The sequence below is a fragment of the Bombyx mori genome, chromosome 15 (genome assembly GCF_030269925.1).
Source record: "Bombyx mori chromosome 15, ASM3026992v2".
In the NCBI taxonomy this organism is placed as follows: domain Eukaryota; kingdom Metazoa; phylum Arthropoda; class Insecta; order Lepidoptera; family Bombycidae; genus Bombyx; species Bombyx mori.
Window position 1 is genome coordinate 15,866,103 of NC_085121.1, and position 9,355 is coordinate 15,875,457.

The following is a 9,355-nucleotide window of genomic DNA, read 5'->3' on the forward strand; positions in this document are numbered from 1 at the left end:
TTAAGTGTTTTTTTTTATTATATAATAGGTATATATGGAAAACGGACATACATATGATCCCTAACGGTAAAGTATGTATGCACTTTACTAACTTAATTTACTAAAATAAGAAATCTCCGTCATTCTGGAAAGACAGACTTGAGAATTGAAGAAAGAGACAGAGAGACAGAAAGAATTGAGACACAACATAATGACGTAACTACGAGTAAACTGAGCGTCTTGCTAGTTAGGGCACGGACTTTCATGCCATAGATTATACACTTAATTGTTTCATGCGTTGTGTGGCGGGCAAAATCTAAGGTTGAGCCGTCAAAAATATGTTACCTATATGGCAAACATTTGACCAAAGACACAAAGATATATAGGATATAGAAAGCGATAAAATTAAAAATTCAACAATTTAGTAGTCTTAACTTTTTCCTACCGGTGCTGATAGCCTTGAGAGGCTATTTCAGCTTCTCCTTGATGTGTAGGTGAGCTCACGGGACTCAAACCGGGAGTGTTGATAACACTGGCCCTACCAAGAGCAGTGCTTCGCAGAATCTACCACCGGATCGGAAACGCGACCCACTGAGAAGATCAGTGGGCTGTGTCTGTGGGTTAATTCACTCGTCGAGCTCTTCGTCGCAAGCGACGGGTTCGACGAGGCCGGTGACCGGTGCTTGTGGTACCTAAAATCACTGTTAATGGATCGGGAGTTTAGTAGTCATGAGCCCAGTCGAGACATCTTTACCAAGTCCTTGTTATGAATCTGTAACGCCGGCTGTACACGCTCGTCGAGACACCACGAGACAGCCTGCGGACGAGTGTGTACATGGCGTCCTTGTCTCGTCTTGTGGCTCTCGTTCGCACTTGGAAGCGTGTCGGTTTTTTGCGCTCGAGTCAAAGGGTCTCTGTGAGTCTTGCGATGAAAACGAGAGAGCGCCTGTACACACTCGTTCGTTTAATTCTCCGCCAACTGCGTCAGTTTCTTTTAGGTCCACCACAACGGGCATCCGAAGCTCATTTGATAGGAGTGTGTACAAGGTGTGGTCTCGCGTCGAGCCTCTACGCGACGAAAGCGGACGAGAGGCACACGAGACAACGAGATGAGCTTGTACAGTCGTCGTAAGAGTTGTTTAATAACAATTATTGAAATAATTTTTTTAAACATAAGTATTTCTAAACGATAAGACAACCCGCTTACTCGTACCAAGCGACGGTGTCCAAATCCCGCAGAAAGGTAACGATTTTTCTAATGAATTACGTACTTGACACATGCTCACTAATGATATCTACGAAGAAAGAATAACATCGGGTAACAAAATCAAGCTCACAATATTTACCTATGTCACAAGGTGGATGGCGGCATTTACGTTGTATTGTCTATGGGCTGAGGTAACCATTACCAGGTAGGCTCGTCCACCGATCAAAGCAATAAAAAAATGATATAAATTCTAAGATCTCAGTTTTACATTACAACGGCTGTCCCACCCTTCAAACCGAAACGTATTACTGCTTCACGGCAGAAATAGACAGGGCGGTTGGTACCTACTCGTGCGGACTCACGAGACGTCCTACCATCAGTAATTACGCAAATTATAATTTTGTGGGTTTGATTTTTATTACACGATGTTATTCATTCACCGTGGAAGTCAATCGTGAATGTTTGTTAAGTACGTATTTCATTAGAAAAATTGATACCCGCTTGGAGGATTCGAACATCGTTTGCATCGCTAGAAATAAATGCACCGGACGTCTTATCCATTAGGCCACGACTGCTTCTGACTATGAATTTGCGTTATTACACTATAATTCAGATAACATTTAGTCTTAAACTAGGTGGCATTCACGTTCAGATTGATGTGTATGGACTTCGCTACCCACTTAAGGTCGAGGGCAGTGAGCTCGTTCAAAAGAAAAAAAATGTTTGGTTTGGTTTCCGGTCACCGGTGTATCGCTTTCCGACCCGGCATGCTGGTTCTGATCCTGCAGAGTTTCCGAAGCGTGAGCGGCACCGCCCGGGTGGCCTGAACGCCCGCCGTACCGCGGAGACCGGTTTCATTAGTCATTGATGATTGCCTCGACGACCCGTTGTCAGGTGTCCTAGGGGTGGCGTCGCGAGTCTGGTTCTAGTGTTGACCACAAGAACCCCCTTACTCTGCCCGGGTTCTGACCCCGGGCGGAGATCTAGCGTCGAGTGTGATAGTGTAAGGGGAGTATTTTGATGGGTAGGGCCCTATAAACATCCTTGTACAGGAACCGCGGTAACCGTACTCGTCGAACTCGACAATGAGGTCGACGCGCAACCTAACCCATGCATCAGTCAGCTGAGTTTCTCGCCGGATCTTCTCACCGGGTCGCGATTCCGATTCGGTGGTAGATTCATTCGCGAAGCAAATGCTCTTGAGTTGTTAGGTCTCCGTCGGAGGCGCTCGCGCAGTTGTTAGCAAATCCCACCCCTCCTGGCTGAGCCTTTGCTCGCCCACCTGTTCTGGTGAAGCTGGAAAAGCCTCCGATTGCAATCATAAAAAAAACATCCTTCGGCCTGCGGTCCGTTCGCAACATCTACGGACCATGAAGACCCACATAAGAACCCAGCGCGCCCATTTTGCGCAGATACCTCAGATTTTCGTAAAGCAAAGCACGCAAAGCAAATAAAGCTGTTATTCTCAACTCTCAGAAAAGGCTCTCGTGCAGATGGATATGTGATTTTTAGGTGGAACTGAGCGAATGTGAAATAATATTATGATAATATATATTTGAGTGTTGAATTTTTTTTTTCGCGTTTGTATGTATATTTTGAACGCCCAAAGCTTTGTGTGTATGAAGGTTACTTAAAAACTGATATGTTTCGGGATGTGTTTTATATTGTTATGATAACCGGAGGCGGCGAGATAATAAGAAAACCACTTTTGTGAAAGTAGAACCTTCTATTTTTGCCAAGAAGCAACTGTGCCGGTTTGAAATCCAGAGTTAGGTATATTACTAATACACTACTAACTACTATACCAGTAACACACATTACCTTTGCTATATCGCCAATAAAGTACCTACTAAATTAGATTACTTTTGGTATGTAGGGTATCTATTTCTCTTTCCGTCACATTGTTAATGGCTTTTATTGGATTTCGGACTTCTTGAATAATGTATTACAGTCGTATTTTGTAAGTCATACTTGAAACAGCTCCCTTCGTTATTCCGGTAAACAAACCTAAGCCTATTTCTATTGGTTATTAATGTTATTATGAATTCAAACCTCGCAACTTGTTTCCTATAATAACTAGTGTAGCAATTAGTATAACACCTTTAGTGGAGTTTTTGGTAGATGGTTAGATTTGGTTATACCAGAGCGTCTTCAAAGAAGTACTTTAGTGGTCGTATTATCTTGAACAACAGAAGACTGCTATGGAGGCTATACAAAAATACCTCTTCTTTGTTTCTGTCTGCCCAGAGGGGCGAGCACGAATGACTATCGATAAAGTATTCGTATCGCTATCGAGAAAAAATTGCCGTATCTTCTCAGTGGGTCGCGTTTCCGATCCGGTGGTAGATTCTGCTAAGCACTATTTTTGCTAGGGCCAGTGCTAGCAACCTTCCGGTTTGAGCCTCGTGTGCTCACTTACACGCCAAGGAGAAGCTGAAATAGCCTCTCAAGGCATAGCATAGGTAGGAAAAAAAAAAGAGAAAACATGTATAGGATTTTATACAGTACCCCTACCATCCGTAAAAAGAATGAATTTCAGCACGAATGAATTTACTTACTTTAGTTTCGCAAACAAATCATCACGTTCTCGAAATTTGAAACTCATAGGTACTCATAATCGAGAGCACGAAAATTATTTTGACATACGGTAAGGTAAATCTCGAAGGTTGGCTATGGAGTAGGTACTAATCACGGAATAGATAAATAAGGTTGGAATGGTAATGTAGGCGGGGCAAGCGTGCCACAGTTATGATAGAACAAACATAACTCGACCGATTCTTTCATTCACCGCGTTTAGTGCGCTTCGGACTACTTGGCGAACAGATCTCCGCTTTATAGTGCCGTGTTGTGCAATTATAACTTGTAAAACAAAAAATCAGACCTCAAGTATAGAGCGAGGAGGTATATCTTTCGATCGGTAAGTCGTAATTACCATTTAATTACAATATTATTTGTCTAAAACATAAAAATATACTGAGCATTATGAAATTCCAAACATTAACAATATTATTGCAGCAAGTTATAAATAGCATACATTGCGCGATGTGTACTCGCCCAATGAACGCAATGACCAAGTCAGTTTCCAATGTACTACATGCATTGCGTTCTCTACACTTCAATCTTTGAAATTTCGGCCTTTGCCCTGATTGGCCGTGCAGTTTGTCGATAGTGAGGTGACCATGTGGTAAAATCATCGACAGAATTCTCGACTATATTTACATTTGACATGGATAATTTTTGAATTATTTTATATTTAATTAATGATACCTAGTATATTCTTAGTGAGACGTATTTTGAGTAAAATAAATATGTATTATTATTATTATTGAATTATTATCATTGAATTAAAGTGAAGGTATAATATAAAGGGACATGTAGACCTCTAATTTACGGGTATTTACTATATTGTCTAAGACGTATTAAAATCTAAGTAAAATGCTATTTGACTTATGCAGTAAATTAAAAATTTTAGGTTTCCTAAAGAACCTAACGCCAGGGAACAATGGATTGACGTGACAGGTAGAGGAAACTGGAGACAAAGACGAGTACTATTTGCTCTAAACATTTTACTGAAAATGATTTTATCATAAAAAAAATCAGAATACACTTAGTTTTGAAAAATTCATTCGCAATTAATAGCAAGCGCCAACTGCTTAACAAATACGTTTTATTCCAGCGACAGTGACTATTTGTAATTAATAAAAGTAAAATAGTTTTTTTTTTCAATATTTATTTCATGTTTCATTTTCTCCATTCATTCATCAGATAATTTATCGATAAAGAATATCGATTTTATCAAGCACTAGCGTGTATGAACATTTTTATTGCCTTTTTGCGTGTGTGAGTGTGTATGCCTACGGGTGTTTTGTGCTAGTTTGCGAACGAATATCTGTCCTGAGATTTATGTGTGGGTGTTTTTGTTGTGTGCGAAATACTTGTAATCACAATGTGTGTATGTGTAGAAATTAAAATAGTGGGGATGAAGCGGCGACACTGGTTCTAATACAAAATTAGAGCAAAGGCCTTTCCAACCTTATTTATCTATTCCGTGGTACTAATATCTAATTTAATGATCCCTTTTCGTATACATTTACATTACGAATTCGATAGATTTTAGTGCTTGACGTACCTACAGTAAGTAAGAGCACGTGCGGGTTAAAGAAATGAAACAAAAACTTGAGTAACAGTATAATTTATTGAATTTCCAAATATAAATATCGAGAGAAAATATCAAATTATATTTAATTTTAATACATTTAGTTATTCTTTGCCTTCAACGGCCATATTGGTTTAGGAGGCTGCTATTTCAATTTAGAACGTCAAAATGCGTAGTTAAAATTTATAGTAAAACGATATTATTTTATTAAGAAATTATTCCAAAGGTTAACCATTGGAAAATTTATCTTTTATATACTGAATTGAATGTTCTTGGGATTGAAACACGACTGTTAGTCTAAGTATTATTTCAGACTCGTTCTAGGTATGAACTTTGTTTCTTTTTTTAGTACAACTAGTATAAAAATATTAAGAATTTACTGAATGTATTTTTGTAACGAATACAGAAATGGCGTAAAACATTAAATTTTTTTGAAAAACATTAAGTTAAGTACATAGAATTATAATTAATAACTATTCAGTGTTGTTATATATTTATTATTATTGTTTATGTTAAAGAATAGAATTGCCTCCTAAACCTAATGCTACCGAAATTTTCTTCTGTCACGTTATGAGATATAATGTGAGTTCACGACACACCCGCTGTGAAGTGGTTACCGGAGCCCATAGACATTAAAAACGTTAATGTCGCCATGCACCACACGAGCCTCAGTCAGTTTCAGTTTTCCGATGATAATACACGATGATTTTATAACTTTTCTATTTGGGCGTGATTTTTTTTGGAACGAAGTTCCTTATGGGACGATGCAGAGGGGTACCCTAACCGGGAAAAAACGTCCGTAACGTAAGATTTTTATTATTTATGTATAGTCTTAGTATGATGGCTATACTGTGTCTAATGTATAGTCTACGTGATGACGGTTATTATTATTATTCATGCAAATAGCTGTTTCTTTGTATATTATTATTATATATTTTTTATAAATCATTGTGAATAAAATAAAGTTGATAGCTTTGTAAAGTAGTTTTTTTTTTTTTTTATCAATAAAAAAATCATAATAAAAATGTATTCCCGAATAATAATTTTATATAATACCTCGAATAGAACTTAAAATTAATATTTTTATAATAAGGAACTTCGTTCCTATCCGATGTCGAAAAAGATCCGGTGTCCCACGACACCGTGTGGTGTCGTGGGACACCGGATCTTTTTTTGTTTTTAAACTACATCGCCAATGAATACCGAATAATGTTGAAGCATATTTGTTTTTAGATTTACTATTCTTTAAATCCGTAGGTGTGTGCAAAAAAAAAGTTGTGTGTGTAACTGTACTGTATATACCTAGTACATACATAGGTACTGTTTTTTCAACTCTCTTTTGAGTGTACGTCATACATATATATCGAGGGGTGAAAGGCTATTTGGTTTAAGCGAAATTTTAGCGAAATTACAAAAGAGCCATTTAAAGTTTAAAAAAAAATTTCATAACAAAAAAAACTTCATCAGCTATTTCAATAGAGTTAACTTATAATAGGTACGCGCGGAACCGCGGAACTAGTTGGCCGCGCCATAGGTGGCGACAGGGGTGAGGGGGCGGGTCGCCTACTGCTCGTAACGCACATGAGATTAGACAGTGACGACTTAATAAAAAAAAATGAATAAATGAAATAATAAATAAATAAAAAACAATTGAACTTTTAGAAGTTTATATTGTACCTAGACAGGTACAATATTGTAATAAATAGTAAAATAAACCAAAAACAAATTAAGTACATATATGAAATTATTCTGACATATTTTAATGATATATGAAATTATTTAATTAATTTATTCTTATATGAAATTACTCTGACGTATCCTCTGAATCACTTGATTCTGAACTCTCTGAACTTGATTCAGAATCAACTTGTAAGTTTATAATGATTTCGTCCATCATAGTATCAAATCTCATATTAGTAACTAGTGGCCCGCCCCGGCTTTGCTTGGGAAGTAGCACACGCGATGTAAAGAATTTTAGAAAATTTTTTTACATATTAGATTACATTATTGGAGTTTTAGTAAGGTACCCAATTTTTTTAAATATAATAAATATAGCCTATGTCACCCGGGGATAGCGTAGCTTTCCAACAGTGAAAGAATTTTTTAAATCTGTTCAGTCGTTTCGGAGCCTATTCAATACAAACAAACAAACAAATCTTTCCTCTTTATAATATTAGTATAGATATAGATGACAGCAAGCGCCCCTGCCTCTCCGTCCCACCGCTCACATACCTAAGGCGCGGCCAAGTAGTTCCGCGCGCACAATAATTGAAGTTTAATTAAAAATATGGAACTGTTGATGAAATACCAAATAAAACGCACGTTTAATTACAAAGGTAAATGATGCTTATTAAGCGAAATGTCTCTTATACCAAATATCGCCTTTCACCCCTCGATATCATTTTAAGCCTTGATTTAAATGACAAAGGTTAATGACCTAACGCTTTACGTTTTCAATTTGTAAATAACCTCAATCAATTGTAAGTATCATTGAAATTCGGCAAACACCAGGGCAAAAGTATTTTGTATTCATAATATCATACTCTGTTACGGAAATTGAATAAGACAGAAGAAAATTTCGAGAAACATTTTGTAACATTTCAAACGAATCTAGTCATTTATTTCGATCACAACATCAGAAAGTGAGATAAGATCTAATACAAAGTAGGTCCCACTCAATTTTCCTCGTACATTTACAAAATATAGAAGTTTGAATATAATTATTAACTTCAAACTAAATATAGTAAAACTTAAAATATTATTTTTGAGCAAAAATTATATCAACTTAAAATCTAAACGTTAAAATAGTTAACGAAAGACGGTCACACCGTTTTTTTATCATCTCAAAACGCAACTAAATTAGCACTTTAAATTATAAATAGTACATAGCGTCTTTGCCAAATTGGTAAAGGATTAGCTTATTTGTCCATCGAATCTAATAGATAAACCCAATAATTTTGTAAATGTAATAAGGTATTCCTTTAATTTATTAAAATTATACTTCCCATTAATTAGTTAATTGTGCAAAACAGGAAAATTTACATTTCATACGCAAGTGCCATTAAGTAGGTAATCATAGTTTTCAAGTCTTTTGCCCAATATGATCACGTCTAATGTCCGTGTTTTTTTTTTCAAAAAAAAACAAAAAAACTGACATTAGATCATCTTTATTAGACAGTAGGATGATATTCTGTGAAGCGTTCTAAAAGATAAAAAATTAAAAAAAAAATATTCAGTAATATTTAAAATCGAAAACGGGAACTACAATAATATCATAAACTTGGTCTCAATGCACTTAATTAATTGAAGCCGTAATCGTATACAATTGAATTGTAGGTTATAACTTATAATGCAAATTTAAATATTTTTTACAAATAATATAATATTTAAGTAATTTTTGAACTTAACTTACAAGCGGCATAGCGTTGAACAACACAAGAACACTATTTCCATATAACAATCTATTACCGTATCAATTGACTTTTACATCAGTCACAATGAAAACGCGGTATCATTCGCTAAATTGGACTGTACGTAGGTACACAAAACTTATTGACAATTCATACTTTTTAAAATGTCAAACATCAACAACTTGATCGTAGCCAAAGTCAAACGATACGGCTAACGCTCTAATGTACTCTATTGAACTACGAAAAAAATAATATACTAATATCGAATCCAATTACATTTTACTTTAAAAAACACGACAACAATAAGATTAGTATTGAATAATTTATTGCTTTTCGATACACTTAGAATTCGATTTACTACATATTTCAAAATGATTTGAATATAACTAAACACAATGACTAGAATCATGACTTTATGCAACATTAAAACACAATTCGTAAATTCCTATTAAAAAAATGTAAGATGTAGCATAAAAGAAGACAAAAAAATACAGATACATGTATTCACTCCAAATTCAAAAGTATATTATTTCAAATAGATTTTCAAAGTTATAATCACGACTTATAATAAAGAAACATCGTAGCCATACGCTTAGCCAATAG

At 35.8% G+C, this 9,355-nt stretch overlaps 1 long non-coding RNA gene across 1 annotated transcript; it reads left to right on the plus strand.

Moving 5' to 3' along the window:
• The first annotated feature begins 3,873 nt into the window (after positions 1 to 3,873).
• LOC134200252 (uncharacterized) lies at positions 3,874 to 4,918 on the plus strand. The gene is made up of 2 exons (XR_009975080.1): positions 3,874 to 4,103; positions 4,659 to 4,918. It is a non-coding gene; the product is annotated as an uncharacterized LOC134200252 (long non-coding RNA).
• The last annotated feature ends 4,437 nt before the right edge of the window (positions 4,919 to 9,355 follow it).